This window comes from Miscanthus floridulus, chromosome 18 (genome assembly GCF_019320115.1).
Source record: "Miscanthus floridulus cultivar M001 chromosome 18, ASM1932011v1, whole genome shotgun sequence".
NCBI lineage: Eukaryota > Viridiplantae > Streptophyta > Magnoliopsida > Poales > Poaceae > Miscanthus > Miscanthus floridulus.
Genome location: NC_089597.1, coordinates 7122564 through 7139533, shown reverse-complemented (window position 1 = coordinate 7139533; position 16970 = coordinate 7122564). Strand labels below are relative to the sequence as shown.

General features: G+C 47.0%; 1 long non-coding RNA gene and 1 pseudogene across 1 annotated transcript; one reads left to right on the top strand and one right to left on the bottom strand.

Annotated features, from left to right (window-relative positions):
- Positions 1-6596: 6596 nt before the first annotated feature.
- On the top strand, positions 6597-13978 carry LOC136521777 (peroxisomal membrane protein 11-5-like; annotated as a pseudogene).
- LOC136521778 (uncharacterized) lies at positions 7904-8336 on the bottom strand. The gene is made up of 2 exons (XR_010775666.1): positions 8234-8336; positions 7904-8140 (listed from the first exon to the last, which is right to left on the bottom strand). It is a non-coding gene; the product is annotated as an uncharacterized lncRNA (long non-coding RNA).
- Positions 13979-16970: the final 2992 nt, after the last annotated feature.

Sequence of the window (16970 nt, the reverse complement as noted above, 5' to 3'; positions counted from 1 at the left end):
CACGTTTTGTTTTAGTCTTATTATTTTCAGAAGTTTTTTCTTGATGAATTTCACTCAAAGTTTGAAGTTTAAATCTCTGTCAAAATTTGAACCAACGGGATAATTTTTCAGAGAGTAGATGAGGACCGTGAAATGCTTCTGAACAAGTAGAGCATATTTTATTTAAAGTTTCCGCTCCTATAATTATGTTTATCCTCTAATTAACTTCAAACCAAAGGGAAAATTTAATTAGAGGAGTAGTCATTTTTGTTAAAGTTAAATTATGATATTGTTATTTTTTCTGACCAACGTTGATGATAACAATATTACAAGTTTATTTATGAGTTTTCTATGCATTAGTTCTATTTCTGCCCAACGGTGATGTAGAATTAATGTAGAAGAATTTTGTATTTATAATTTATGAGTTTTCTATGCATTAGTTTTATTTCTGCCCAACGGTGATGTAGAATTAATGTAGAAAAATGTTGGATTTATGATATTGCTATTTTCTGACCGAAGTTGATGATAGCAATATTATAATTTTTTACTTATGAGTTTTATGCAATAATTCTATTTTCTGCCTAACAGTGATGTATAATTAATGCAGAAGCACCTTGTATGTTTTAATTTTGGCCAACGAGATCACTCAGCTGCAAACCAACGGGCTGCTCTGCTAGGCTATGTGAAGGAAAAGGTTTTGCGCCGTTCTGTTTTTTGGCCGGTACGACAAATGTGAAAAGGGAACTCAGCTGGCCCAAAATGAGTTGAGCCAATTTAGGGTTGTTTTTGGGTCAAAATGAGTTTTAGCAATTCTCTCACTTAAGTTTCCCTTGTTGCTTAGTTTATTAATTTTTTGATTAAATTAGAACCAACGAGAAGATTTAACTAAAGTGAACGTTTTAGTCATCGTGACTAAGTTTTCATTACTGTAAATAGTACATTTTTTTCCATCATTATAATAAGAGTTGCAATAAGTCAAATTAGACATGACACGTGTGTTACAGAGTATTTGGATTTATTTCTGAATTTAATGTCTTGAATGTTCAAACACTTTCTGTGTCCTGAGAGCTAATTCTGGTATTTATATCCCATTTAGGGAATTATTCCGCATGGGGAGAAGTTTGGCATAGTACTTATGCTAATCAATCCTGTATTGCGAGATAAGTTTTACGATGCCTCATGTGTTTTTGTGTATCCCGCACAGCAAGAGAAGTTTAGGGTAGCTCTTATGCTATCCTAGTATTGACCGTGCATTTCTATTGTGTCATGGTGTGGGAGAACCGCCTAATCTAATGCCTCACAGGAGTGTTTGCCTTCCATTAGACACTAGCACTCGAGGGAGAACACTAAATTACTCGATTCCGGGCACACCCCAGGGGAGAACCCGAAAATCCACATTTTTGCCACTAGGATCACAAATGAGAGAATAAAGCTTACATCATTCGTAACCATTTCTTACATCACTTTTAATACAACATCAGAGTATAATATTTATTAATATAATAGCGAAAGGAAATCATATTATCAGAGTTATAAACAATTTAATTGAACAGCGGAATAGAAACATGTGAACAGAGTTACAGCGAAAATAAACATCTATTAATGTCATGATGAAGTATTGATATATAGACTACGGCAACAGATTATGAAACTTTCATTTATAAAAGTATTTGGTGAGAGTTATAAATAACAACTACGATCGCAGCGTAAAGGAAATCCTCTCTGAGCCCACCAGAAGAAATCCACACACAAAGGTCAGCTCAAGCCTCCACCTGTTACCTGCAACAGGGGGAATAAAACCCTAAGTACTCAATTGTACTCAGCAAGACTTACCCGATAGGAGAAAAGAAAAGACTCCAAGGATATGCAAGGTTATCTGACTGATGGGTTTATTACATTTGCAGGAAGCATTACTAATCGTGCGTCCTTATGTTCGATTTTTATTAATCGCCGCATTGGTTCATTAACTAACCATTCTATGTATGCACCTGTGCTACTTTCAAGCAGGTGGTAAGCAAACAGATTTCCTTTGTCCATCTTTCAGCTTTCATCTTTCAGTTCTTACTACGATGCTAAACCGCAGACAAGCCGTACCGGATCACCCGGCGATTTGTGAATCAATGTACCCAGCTGGGTGCCCCGAAGACACATGCCCCGCTTGTGCCCCAGGCACAAGCAGGACTAACCCACCACTCTCCTGTCCCGGGTGTCCAGGTCCCCGTCCAAACTTGGACTCCAAGCCCCCACCTCTGAATCCCGGACTCAGTGCGGTGCAAGGACCTCCACCACCTCCTCTTCCCATCAGTCGGTTCGGAAAGAGCCGGATCCACGACAAGAGAGCAGCAAGTCTTCCCTGCGCCCATATCCAAGTATGTGCTCGGGACAATAGTCTGTGACCTGCCTAGAGTCATATGCAACGATCGGTCCTTAACCGACCAGACAGGGAAAAAAACGGTGTAACCAAGCTATGACCCGCCTCCGTGGCGACACAACTTCTTATACCCACCAATACCCAAACCATATCCCTGTCCGATCACCATTTTCCTTTCCACAATTTGTATATTCCAAGTGATAATCATATAGTAACATATTTCCTATATCTCGTGAGTGACAGGAATCACTCGACTTCTACCGGAGTTCTGTAGCATAGCAATCTACACGATCCTGTCATACTAGTAAGACTCATAGGATAAAGATATATATATATATATGCAAGTGGGTTTCATCCAACTCCTTAAAACTTAATGCACAAATATAATTTAAACTGCAGAAAGTAGGGGTTGTGCACCGGGGCTTGCCTGGGTAAGATATATTTAAAGTTAGTATCTGCATCTTCAGATCATCCACCATCAGCTGGATAACAAGCCCATTGCATCATCTCCTAGAGGGGATACCAGTACACCATCCGCGGATTCCCAATCATCCTTCGATTGACCCGTTGATCCATCATCGTACCTATATGATATGCAATGCGATGCAATGCAAAGACATAATTAATCGATTGCAACGGTGACTTGTAAAAATACGATTTACGCCTCTCAAACTAACGAACTAGTTTTAACGACGACCGTACTTAGGTTCATATACACGTTGTCGGATAAGACGTTATTTCCCAATAATTATTTTAGTTATATAAACCAAAGTTGTTTCTTTATTTCATTCTATCGATTTAATCCTTATTCGCCATAAGCCATCAGTATCTATTTAGCAAACTAATTATTTTGGAGCTGCAAAACTTACAGCGCGTACCTAATATTTCAGCGCGTACCTAATATTTCTAGGAGCCTACTGTACCAATTTCGGATCTAACACTATAACCAATTGATTACAACAATTCCTGCAAGGTTTATATTTTTATAATGTTAAGTATCTTAATTTAATTATATAACTTTCAAGAGTATTATCACACTATGTGAACAAACCATACTAATAGGTAGATCCTGGTTTTAGGAGACTAACAAAACTGGTTTCATCATTTTTAGATAACTACACAATTTTATATTGACTATACAAGTTTTATGCCCGAAACTAAATTAACAAGCACTTTATAAACTAAAGGGCCAACGGCTTGGCTCGGCCCAGCAAGCGGGCGGACGCAGCGCGGCAACGGGCTGAGCACGGCGTGAGCGCGGGCGCATGGGCACTGGCCCAGGTGGCTGCGGCGCGGCTTGGCCCAGCAGCGCAGGCGCGTGCGAGCGTGGCGCGAGCAGTGCGGCCTAGCACGCGGCAGCGGGCGCGAGGCGAGCGCGCGGGCAGGTAGGCCGGTCGCGGCGAGCGCGTGGACGCAGGCGCGGTCCGGCACGGCAGGCAGGGCCCAGCAGCGACGAGCGGGCAGCGGCAGTGCGGCCCAGCGAAGCGGGCGCGTGGATGCGGCGCGAAAGGCCGGCCCACGGCGGGGGCGCGGCGAGCGCGGCAGCGAGGCCCAGCAGGAGCGCAAGCGCTAGCGTCAGCAGGCCCAGGCGTATTTCTAACGTATTGCGGCTTTATTTTCCTACATGAAAGCGGCCACAAAACATGTGTGACGTAGGGGTGACATCATGCTGATGTCAACAAGCTAACAACAACAGTACGCACCTCTGGCTGCTCTGCTTTCTTGCTCGGACGCGGTGCGGTGGAGTTCGTCGGCGTTGTTACTAGCTCGATGCCGAATAGCGCGATGGAAGTATGGCTAACTGGAAAAATGATGGAGTGCTGCTAAGCTACTTGTAGAGGCGACCGCGTTCGGAACTTAAAGCGGCCGGTGATGACGAAAACTTGAATTGCCTCTCCGACATCGTACTACCGCACAGTGACGAGTTAGGCACCGATCTGTACTTTCGTTCGTCCTTCACACGTGCATGAAAAACAAAGATGGGCCATCTCATTTGGTTAGCCGGCCACCGTCCAAGCCCACGTGACGACAACTTTGCATGGCCATGCATGCAAACATGAAAGCAAGAGCAAATTCACATGCATGCGTTCATTAGCCTTTTTGTTTAAATAAAAAATCCGTTTAGGACACCAAATAATATAACGTGACATGCAATGTAACATTCATTTCGTGCTTATCAACATAAACCCGGGCGTATATATATATATATATATATATATATATGGATCGTTCTATTTATTAATGGATTTTATTTTATTTATAAAAGTTGTTTTTTCCTCTTAATCTAATAGATCAAACCGTTCGCTATTTATTTGCTAGAATCGTTATGGACATTCCTAAATATTTCACTGCGTAATTTAACTTAAGCGCTTAATTCGAGTCCGCGAAACTAAGTCACCCAAGATTCGCTTATCGCCTCAAGTACGTTTAGATTACAAATTTTGAAAACTCGTTACGAAAATTTTTACTTAGGTCTAAAATATGGTGCTAAATAAAATCGTAACACCGGGGTGTTACACATGGTCATTAAGCACTCAATGGGTTGAGGGCCATAAGGGGAGCAATCCCAAAATCACACCATTGCTAAATCTCAAGAATGTGGATTTTTGAATGTATAATATGGCCAATAAGATGGAGTCATTAGACGTGAATCGAAAGGAAAGGGAAAGATTAAGGCTTGAGAGGTTGAATCTATCAATTGAGATGAGCACATCAATTAGAAAATGAACAATTCAAATCCTTCCTTGTATCATTTTGATATAAAATGAGTTTAACGACAAAAGGAAGTTGCATACGAACCAAAAATAAGAAAAACATGCGAGCATGACTTGCAGAAGTACTGCTAATAAAGGACTTTGTTGAGTTCTTGAAGTGGAATGAGGAAAGTGTACTCCCATATGAATTAAGAAATAACTTTGTTTGCATGACATAATCATATTAATGAAGTAAGTCATAAGTGTCTCCTCGTTCACAGGAGTTATGAATGATTTTCGAAATTATGGCAGTAAAGTTTATGCCATATTTCGAAGGAGAGAATTGTGAGATCAATTAAGAGTGAGATAAAGATCAATTAAGAAAGATAAGATAAAGATCAATTAAGAAAGATATTGATAAAGATCAATTAAGAAAGATAATATAAAGATCAATTAAGAAAGATATTCTCCATTAAGAGTGAGATAAAGATCAATTAAGATGAATGTGACCGTCGGAGGAGAACAACGGTCATAATAACGATACCCCTAAGCAGAGACATAGTTAAATTTCTAAACCTTTTACAGTTCTAATAGAAAGATAGCGTAGTCAGCCAAAATTTATACTGGACGAGCCTCAAAGATATTAAGACGATGCTTAAAGCGTCATATAAGGTTTTAATAGATTAAACCTAAATAAGAAATTTAAAGATACACTATCTTTATAGAAGATGGGATAATCTGGAGGAGCATGGTATGTAGAGACCTAAGACTTGAAGAGAAGAGAAACTATGTGCCCACTCCAGTGATTCAAGAGCAACAAATTTCTCAATACCTATTGATGTTGTATGACTTATACAACATGTCTTGTTAGCTCTTCAAAGAAGATGAATAATGTAAACAAGGATCTTGTTATATAGGAGCCTATAGAATCAATTGTCTCTTGGCAATAAAGAGCAACAACAGTCCTATATGGAAGAAGTGCCAGTAGTTGAGGCCCCCAAAAAGTCTCAAAGAATTAGAAAACCAGCTATGGAAAATGAAATAAAATCGATGAATACCAACGATATTTGGGACTTACAAGAAATTTCTAATAAAGCCAACGTACCGATGATGTGCCACCCGGCGACCTTCCAAGGAATTACCGCACCATGGATGCGACTTGGGAGGGCTCACGCCGTCAACTCGTGGCGGCGCTGCTGATGTTGGTGCCTCAGGTGGCTGTTGCTGCCCAGCTCCAGCTCGATGGCCGCAGCGTGGATCTTGCATCGAGCTAAGTTTGGTGGCGCAAGCGAAATTACATCTCATGGAATTGAGCTAACTGATCTTTTCCTCCCAACCGTATTAGCTACTTTTAATCTTACGGATTGTAGAATCATTTATCTATGCATAACCAATTAACTATGCAGGATAGTTGATTCATTGAGTGTCCACACCAATTTTCAGTTTCTCCGTGTGTGCTTCAATTGCATACCTGCTCCTGTCATTGTGACGTCCATCCATTCACCTCCATAGTTTTGACTCAGCGTCACTTATGCAGTTACTGAAGATTCAGTATGGGTTCTCTGGACACCGTGAGAGGAGACCTTGCTCTGGTTATTTTGTACCTAAACAAGGCTGAGGCAAGGGACAAAATCTGCCGAGCGATACAGAATGGATCAAAGTTCCTGAGCAATGGAGAACCAGGGCCTGCACAGAATGTTGACAAGTCAACTAGTTTAGCTCGGAAAGTTTTCCGGCTTTTTAAGGTACTGCATAATCGTTTGCTTAGTACTACTGCTTTCAAATTGAAAGGCTTAGCATCTTGGTGTGATTTATGACCCAGTCTTTCCTTATTTACAGTTTGTCAACGATCTTCACGCTTTAATTAGTCCTCCTGCCAAGGGAACTCCACTTCCACTGATCTTACTCGGGAAGGTATGATGATTGCTGAAGTTTGCATTACATGAGAACTTGTTCAGCTGAGGATGGTTTTGCTCTGAAGTTTTCTGATTGATTTTGTTTATGCATATTCCAGTCGAAAAATGCGATGCTGTCAGCTTTCCTCTTCCTGGACCAAATTGTGTGGGCTGGGAGGACAGGAATATACAAGGTATGAATTTCCTTTCACATCTTCATGCAAGAAAAAGTTTGATTTGCTTTGGTCTTGCCCTGTGTCTTCTATTTTGGCATGAGAAAAGGACTGGGTGTTGCTATCCTTTGTGTTCAGATAAACAAAAGGGGGAAAAAGTTGATACAGAACTCTGTTAGAGAAACTACATGATGACAAACAAGAGACAGGAAACTAATCCGATTATTTATACATTACGTACAGAACAAGGAGCGAGCGGAGTTCCTTGGAGATTTTTTTTTTAATTTTAACTCTTTTTTAATATAATTTTAAATCTAACACTGTCGTTTTTTTAAACTAACACTTTTGGCCGCACCTATTGCTCTGGCGCGGCCAAATGCATGTGCCGCGCGGGGGGGGGGGGGGGGGGGGGGGCGCTGACGTGGCGGGTCCAGCCGCGCCACAGTCCCTGGCGCGGCAGTGCCGCGCCCTGTTGCGTGGCGCGGCTGGACCGACCATACCGCGCGAGCAGCCACACCACCTGGCAGCTGCGCCTGCCGCCGGCCCGGGCTACCTGGATGGTAGAATCGAAACACGTCGTGCCCGTATTTTATTGATTTTTTTCACGGACGAATAGAGAATTTGATAAGCCAATGATTAGTTTTTTGTCTTTCATAATACGGTTACGCACCATTTTAACTAATCAATTATGAAAAATTGCCACCGGTGTCCAGATACGTCGGGACTGTCGGTTCCCGAACACGGGGTACTTAATCTCGTCGGCAGTGCTGCCACGACTCAACGAAACGAATAAGAAGCAAGTTGACAAGCTGTCACATAACATATTCATTGTTTTGACATAAGTTTGACATAACATAACCAAATAACCCCGTAAGTTTCGGATGCCAATATTCGTTTGACCTAAACAAACTAAGACCCAGGAGTGTAAGGATCCCTCGGACGCCTCTGTCTCTTCGGATTTGTTGGCAACACATTGGGAGTGTAGCCAACGTCGGTATGGTCGCGTCGACGGTGCGTACGGCTCGTACCCTGCAGGTATATGATACGCACGATTACTTATAATTATTTATGATCGTTAGTTTATGGAGCATACGTATTGAAACAAACTATCTTTGTTAGTACCTGTGAGGCTCCTTGGGTGCCAAACGGGGCACCACCTAGCTGAGACATGCCGATCTCGTCCTGCGGCCATTTGTCCCACTGGCCGTGCTGTCTGTGGAAGTCCAGGGGTTCGTCGTCGTCGTCATCGTCCTCCTCCTCGTCCTCGGTTGCAGGGTCCTTCCCAGCGCTATGATGTGGTGGTGTACGCACCGTGGAAGTGGCACCCTGCGTCATTGTCTGAGAAGAGGCGGCTGGTGTCCTCAAAGAGGCTGAAGACGTGCCACCCGACCGCGCGGGGAGTGGCGGTTCATCGTAAGGAGTGTCCATGCAGCTCAACTTCTGAGCTAGCTTCCTGCAGCTCTTCTTCACCTTCTGCATAAATAGACGTTAAAGTTAGTTCATTAGTCAAACGCATATACAATAAAGACATATTTTCGAAACGGACAAGTTTATGTTTACCTCCACAAAAGCTACGAGAACGACTAGCCCCTGCCCTCTAGACTCGTGAAGCCGAAACGCTGCTTCGTTGGACAGCCTTGCCAATTGTGTCGCCTGGGTACAGAAACGCGGTTGGACAGTTTTAGTACACATACTTAATACCAAAAGGATAACAAATTGTACCATTCAAGTATCTTACCACGTATCTTTGAAGCGGGGCTCTCTGTAGCTGTGTGTCCTCCCTAGTGGTGACGTCGTACACATCTTCGATGACATCTTCCTCCGAGTCCTCGTCAATCGCCACGTCAGTGTACGAAGGCTTGATATGTGTCCTCGTAGACCTGTGAAGCCACCGTAGGTACTCATCGAAGGTGTGCTAGTCGTGTGGAGGACACGCAAGGACCACATGTGGTACCCTGGTCTGCCACAAATGGATATACGAGCTGTGTGTCACGCGCTAATCCTTGGTCTTGTACCTCTTCCTGCGGTCAAACCTGCAACAAAACGATATTAGTTGTACCAAACACACCTCTGAATTGTAGCATTATTATTAATCGATAACGCACCCATGCAATACTTGATCGGTGGAGTAAAGCGGTGGTGGGCAGCCTGTCATTCTTCCAAACTGTCTACAGACCCGGATGGGTAAGTGAATCTCGACCACATGGAAGAAAATAAGAGGGACGTCGCAGCGATACTCGTGTGACTCGTCCCTAGTGACAGGACTCAGATAGTTCTAGAGCTTCAGAGAATCCCAAGGACACCAAAACACCTGAAATTTCGTAATTGTGTTAGGTTGTGATATATTGTACATCGAAGAAGACACTGCTACGATAGTATAGAGAGCGTAACTAGTGTTGTGTCAGGACGTCAAGACCGTCCGTATACTCCCTATACTTGCGTCACGCATTCCCTCTAACTAACTGTGCTTCCGTCCAGATATACAGAGTTGTAGAGAGTGTATCATGCCCGTTCCATTGCTGCATTAAACACGATAATGAATTAGCAACAAATAATCTCATCATATCTAACTGTCTGAAAGAATATAATGAACCGAAGTACTTACCGGTAAACCATTATTAAGGGGCCTCCCAACGGGCAGTCGTTCCCAACACCAAACCTGGAGTAGGTAGGAGCAACCCTCAAGGTTCGCATGTCCTGAGGTGCGACGGCAGGCAACGCATAGCTGTCGATACGTCCATGTCAGGACAGCGCTGCCCCAGCTGTACCCCGCTATGTTCTCCCACGACTGGCGAAGTATGTCAAGGAAGATCCAGCTGATGGTGTTGCCCGAGGCGTCTAGGAAGAGGAAAGCACCAAGAAAGTGACAGAGCCACACTCGAGCGAACCTGTCGATCTGTGCCTCCTCAGCTTATGGGTCCAAGTACTCAAAGCACTCTGTGATCCAGGACGACGAAACACCAGAACTTTTCCTGAAATTGATCAAAGAAAATGAGACCCGATGCAGCTGTAAAGCAATGCAAGTATTAAATAGGCTTGAATTACTCACTTATTTTTCTTGGAAGCATCGTCGTCCGGTGGAAGAAAACCAGTAAACTGAGCCACCAGCTCCCTCCAGTGATCGTTGTCAACTATCCCTGTCATTGGAAGTCCCCCAACCGAAGGCCTAAAATAGCCTTGACGTCCTGCAATGTCAAGGTCATCTCGCCACACGGTAGGTGGAACGTGTGGGTCTCAGGCCTCCACCTGTTATAAGAATAGAACGACTGTTAGTTGCCTCCAATTTGTTACAAGAAAGTTTACGTACAAAGAATGCACTCGCACCTGTCCACAGCTGCAGTAAGTAGTGCTGGATCAAGGGGCGGAAGACCGTGGTTGACAACACGGACAAGCTCGAGGAAGCCGGCACGCCGTATGTACGGCGTATAACGCTCGTCCCACTGATGCGCCCTGGTGTGAGTGCGGGGCCTCAAAGGAGGCAAGGACACCTCTGCGTCGTTGTCACTCAAGATATGTGCTCGGTGCTGGTCGTCGTACTCTACCTTCAGAATGGGGGTACAACGGGTGCTGCGTGGGAGGGGTCATCCTGTTACAAATTGATAAACAAAACGTTAGAGTATTCAAATTAACAAAATTCAAGTTAACATTAGTAAGTTCACAAACAAATTCACTAACTTAACTAGCCTAAATCTCTAAACCCAAAATCCTAACTATACTAGATAATAAATACATAATCAATCCATATAAAACTTTGGTTCTAAAATTACAAGTAATCTCTCCGTCTCAAAATAAATACACATCTTGCTTCTCGAGTAGTCAAATATGTTTAAGTTTGATCAAAACTAAATAAACGGTATCAATATTTCTATCTCCTAATAAGTTTATTACGAAAGTATACTCCATGCTTAATGTAATAGTACATATTATGTTTCATAAATATTAGTACGCTATTATATAAATTTGGTCAAAGACACTAATAGTAGATACAAAAAATACTAACTATACTACATAATAATAATAAAAAAATATGAAATCAAGAGGGAGGTACCTTAGGAGCAGGCGGTCTTGACGCGTCGGCGTTCGTGGCGCGGCCGGCTAGGGCGCTGCGCAGCAGGAGTGGCCGGGCGCGGCGTGGACAGGCGCGCGCGGGCGCGTGCGGCCGCAGGCAGGGCGCTGGCAGCGGTTGGTGGCGGCGGCGTTCGGGCGTCGGGCGGGCGGGCGGTCAGGCTCACGCGCGGGGTATATATCTGCTCCTGCCGCGCCACAGATCAGGGCGCGGCACTGCCGCGCCATGGTCGGTGGCGCGGCAGGACCCGCCACGTCAGCAGCCCCCCCGGGCCGGCCCGCGCCACGTCAGCCCTATGCCGCGCCACCATGCATAGCGCGGCATAAGCATTTGGCCGCGCTAGAGCAATAGGCGCGGCCAAAAGTGTTAGTTTAAAAAATCGACAGTGTTAGATTTAAAATTATATTCAAAAAAGGGTTAAAATTAAAAAAATCTCCTTGGAAGGATAGCATTTTATTGCTTCCTCGGTTCAAACAGCTGCACAACCATTATCGAGGTACGTCGCTGCTTCTAGTGTATTATACGTATCATGTATAAGCATGTAACCATCTTCGTCTGGAAACAATTCTATCATGTGAACCTATACGGTTTTCGGCACGATGTTGTTACCACACCTGATGCTTGCTCAAACCGAGCTCCAACGGTTATCCGCGTCAATGAAGAAGCTAGAGAAGGAGCTGAAACACCAAGAGTTGTACAAGGTACACTTTCTGTTGAACCAAAGACATACGTATTGTACACCTTGTCACCTCGATGAAAATGGAACTGCTCTCCACGTCTCTTCTCTCTGATGCATTTTGCTGTATCTGTGTATTCTTAAAAAAAGAAATTGACTGTAATCTGTGTGCCAGAACGAGCATGAAGCTGCAGAAGTCCAACGAGCGGCTGCTGGCCCTCATCAACATCGTGGTCGCCGTGGGGCTCCTGCAGCTGGCCTCGTGTCACGGGCGCGTTCGGTTTCGCCAGCTCGCTGATTGCTTGCTACCAGGTAAGTTGAGTACCTGTACCACCCTTGCTTATGCTCGTCCTCTGTTCTGTGGAAAAGACACAGCAGGAGTTTCATTTCTTCTTTGTGGCCTTGGCAGCTGCTGGTGTACACGAGGGCGTCGGCTGCATACGCAGAGATTGGTTTGGTGCGTCGCCGATTGATGGATGGCATCGTTGTCAGCAGGACATAAATCCCGGATGGAACTCTCAGCTCTGCGTGTAGCGTGTACTAGTAGGTTGGTTGCCACGCAAGGTGGCGATAACCGGACACAGATCCGGTGACTTGCCTCAAGCAAGTCACGTTGTAACTTACCCTATCACATCCACCGTGTATGGGCAATCCAAGGGCTGCCAGCGATTTCATCTAGAATTTGGCTCTTCACCCGTGAAAGACAGGCCACACGAGAGTACTCCCACGCCGAGCCGCCACCGCCCTCATGCGTCGCCCGTAGGAGACCAATCCTCGTCGTCCTCCATGCCGGCAGCCCGCTCGTCGCGCCGCCCTCAATTCCAGCTGCGCATGCTCACCGCCTGGTCACGAGCTTGCCATGTCGCCCTTCACGATGGTCACGAGCCCGCTCTCCACGCCGCCCTCCATGCCGGTAGCAAAACGCGGCAGTCTTGGTACCAAAGAAGCTGTGCCACCATTCCAAATGCGATTGTCGCCCAGTGTCCCATCGGTTGCCGCTGGGCGCCACCGTCGCGCGCTCTAGCGCTCCAGCCCGAACGCGGCATGCTGCATCGCGCAGAACTCCGCCATGGAGTAGCCGAGCATCATGGACGCGTCCACCGCGCAGAACTCCGTGGATTGAAGCACCGGCGAGCACCCGATGCTGCGTCGTGCGCAGACACCAGCAGCGCACGGACAGAGCGGCGCCACCATGTCCCGGCGCCATGCGCGGGCGCAGGCGTGGCCAGGGAGCAGTGCAGTGGCTTGCCGAGCGGTGGAGTTGGCTGAGCAGCGGGCCGGACCGACGTTGCCGTGCCCCTTACCAAGCCTCCACAAGAGGAGCAAGGAGATCACAAGGGCAAGGAGAAGCAGCGGAGCGACGCCGCGTCCATGGCTGCTGGACAGGATGCTGTGAACCCGCCGGTGGAGAGTGCAAATGCGGTGGCCGACTTTCGCCGTGCAAAGCAGTGTCTTCACGGCCAAAAGCGCAAGAGGCCAAATCCCAGGGTGAAAACGGCTGCAGCCTTTTGATCTGGCTTGGACGGTAGATGCGGCACAGCAAGTTACGCCGTGACTTACCCAAGGTAAGTTACTGAATCTGCGTCCGCGGTAACCACGGCAATGGTGATGTCTGGTAGGCTAATAATTCTTAAATAATCTGTAGCTTGATGAAGGCACTGTGTGACCTGTGGCAGAATAAGAAATGGTCACCCGTGGAAACGATGAGTGTCATAGCATCTCCAAGCAGTGTTCTTTCTATTCATCATTCGCCTTACTACTGCTTGTTTGTGTAGATCGAAATTCACGTGCTGCGTGTAAGCGTAAGCGTACAGTTGTCGTGGGGAACGATGCATATACCCGGGGCCCGGGGGAAGTGGGGTGCACCGTGCACGCCGTTCAGCTTCGGGCCTTCCTCGACGGGAGAGCGGCGGCGGTGGGGTCTGGGCCGACGCTGAGGAAGATCGGTTGGCGGCGCTGGCCGCCCATTGGTTGTCGTCTGTATCTACACTTTGCCGTACACCTGATCCTGCCTACAAGCAGGTTTTATTATATTATATAGACTAGTTCCTATGCTCGAGCGGCACGCACGTGTCTATTATTATGACAGATTTATGCCTAAACATATTCATAAGGGTTACTTGCATTTCTTAGTACATTCCTCCTACGAGAGGCCTAAGAATCTCAGGGACATTGGATGACTGAATCTACATGACAAAAGAGAAATCTTGTAAGCCAAAGGTTAGTAGCGAGCGAGAAATATTATTACGACAAGCACAAGTCGATTAACCGGCTGCGATAGCCAAAATATTTTCCTTGCATACCTTCAGAAGAAAGAGTGGTTAGACAAGCATCCGAAAACCCAAGATTCCTCAATGACTCTTCAAATCAAATCTAATTATTAGTCAAGAAAAGCGTAAATGCAATTTCGAGGTATGGAGGGTAACGGCAAGCCAGCAAGTAACCAAATCATCTCAGGTCTCAGGGCCAGCATCCCAAAAGTGGTCCTTACATAGAAAATAATCACACAATAAAAAATTTTGAAATATCCCTGCCAAATAGCTTCCAAATAGTAACATAGTGTAAATCTTGGAGAAATCAACAATCCCACTGTCTGATATAAATATCACGACTACTGATGACGAGAAGTTAGCCCGCATAAATACTGATCCAGCCCATAATAAAGCAGGGACATGGGTCCTGCCCTGGCCTAGGTTTCCGTCTCGCCCGACCCCGGAAGGTGGGCCCGCCCTGGCTGGCCCGCGGGATGATGAGACCAACCCAAGGGACACTGGTCCCTTAGCAATCGACCCCGCGGAGGAGCGCACCGCACCGCCCGACCCACGGGGGCGCTCTCCGTCTCGCCCGACCCTACGGAGGCACGCTCCGTCTCGCCCGACTCTCCTGTGCGGGTTTCCGCCTCGTGACATCATGCAGAATGGCCCTCGGGCGGAGCAGTTAAGGCCAAGGCCCCGAATCCCTGCGTCCTTTCTGACTACCCCGTACGGGGATGAATGGGCCACGAGTGGCTTGCGTCATCCTCAACCACCCCTGGGCAGAGCCCGTCAGCCCAAGAGTGACATATCAAGCCTGGGCTCCCACGACGGCCTAGGGTGTGGCTACAGGAGGGCACTGTGCTGCCTAATCCATGTAAGGCAGACGTCCCATCGTAGCTTTTGGCCATCTCGTCCCCTATAACGAGATGGAGGGCCTCACCCCAGTCAGTCGAACCCGTACGAAGCAACCAGAGCTAGGAGTGGCACCTGTCGCCATCAGTAACCGCGCTATCCACAAGGATGACCCGGAAGGAAGAGAAGACGAAGCCATTGACTACCCTATCTTTTGTTTTTCTCTTTCTTTCTTTCCTCCTTGCACTACTACACAAACTTTACTGGAGGCGGGCATTTTCGGTTTTCCGCGGCGGGCAAAGCCGTCCGCCGCGGCCTAGAGGCCATGGTAAATTGTGGCTTATTTACCACGGCGGGCGGTGTAACGTGCCCGCCGCGGTAAATATACTTTTACCACGGCGGGCACGTTAGGATGCCCGCTGCGGTTAATCATTTAAAAAAACAAAAAAAAACCAGGAGCCCACCGGTGAGCCTGTTCTCGAGCCCATTGGCGAGCCCACCGGCGACGGATCCGGGCTTCCCACGGTCGCCACCACCTCGCCAGTCGCTCGCAGGGGACCACGCCGACGCCTCCTCGCGGATCCCGCCGCGCCGTGGTGGAGGGAGGCCGCCGCGCCGACGCATCCTCGCCCGCCGTGGTGGAGGTCCCAGCGTCGTGGCCGTGGTGGAGATCCACCGCCAGATCCGGTCGCTCCACCGCCAGATCCATGGAGGAGGAGGGTGCAGCCGCCAGATCCGTGGGGGAGGAGGTCGCCGCCGCCGGATCCGTGGAGGAATAGGTCGCCGTCGCCGGATCTGGAGAGAGGAAGAGGGAGGAGTGAGGGAGATGGAAAGAGGAAGAGAGAGATGGAGAGGAAGAGGGAGATGAACTCACTGGATTTGAAACCCTAGCCCCGCGCCGTCGTCGTTCATGGAGGATCCGTGGGGGAGGAGGGCACAACCGTCGCCGTCGTCCCGCGCGCGCCGCTGTAGGGGGCGGCGCTATGGAGGAGAGCTGCGCCTCGCGCCGCTGCCTGCATCGAGGGAGAGTAGAGGGAGGCAGAGGGAGAGTGGGGGAGGCAGAGAGCTGAGAGAGAGAGTGGGGGAGGCGGGGAGCTGAGAGAGAGAGAGAGAGAGTGGGGGAGGCGGCGACGATGGTGCGAGGGCCTCGGTTTATATTGGAGATGGCTATTGGGTCTGCACATTTTCCGCGGCGGGCATCTTAAGACGTCTACCGTGGCGGACGTTTTAAGATGTCCGCCGCGGAAAATAGGGTATTTTCTGTGGCGGGCAAAAAAGCCCGCCGTGGTAAATAAAAAATGCCCGCCTAGGTAAACCGTGGCATTTACCGTGACGGGTAAAAATAGGTGCCCGCCTCGGTGGCCTCCGGGGGGGTGTCGCGCAAAATCATTTGTGTAGTAGTGTTGACCTCTGTAACATGTCCTTCCCTTGAGCTATAAAAGGAAAGGTAGGGCTTCCCATCTAGGATAGGAGAACACGAACCATCGCTCTCACATACACACTCGCTCACAGAGATCAGGGAACTTTCCCTCTCTCCACAGTTTGTAACCACCTATTACAGACTTAGTGCAAGCACGAGCAACCGCTCGCCACTGGACGTTCTGCCCGAACCAGTATACATCCTCGTATCACCTTGCACACCATCCGAGCTTTGACGCGCAAACATAAATTTACTCGTTTTTGAAACACCGACACCCACTTAGCAGTACATCTTTATATTAGTTTAGACAGCTCAAAAGAACTGTGCCATGGAGAAGACCTGAATTTTTATTTTGAATTTGTACAAAATCATGTTGTTTTACATTTAATCCACAAAGGACTGTTTACCATGAGTTCCAACTATGCAGGTTCCTGAAAGAATTTCCTATATGGGCATGCTACTTGGAACACAATAAAAAATTTGAAACATCCCTGCCAAATAGCATCCATTTTCTAACCTACTGAGTACTGATCATATACTCGAATCCGAATTCGGACATAAATATGAAAACAAATATAATATCAGTGTTA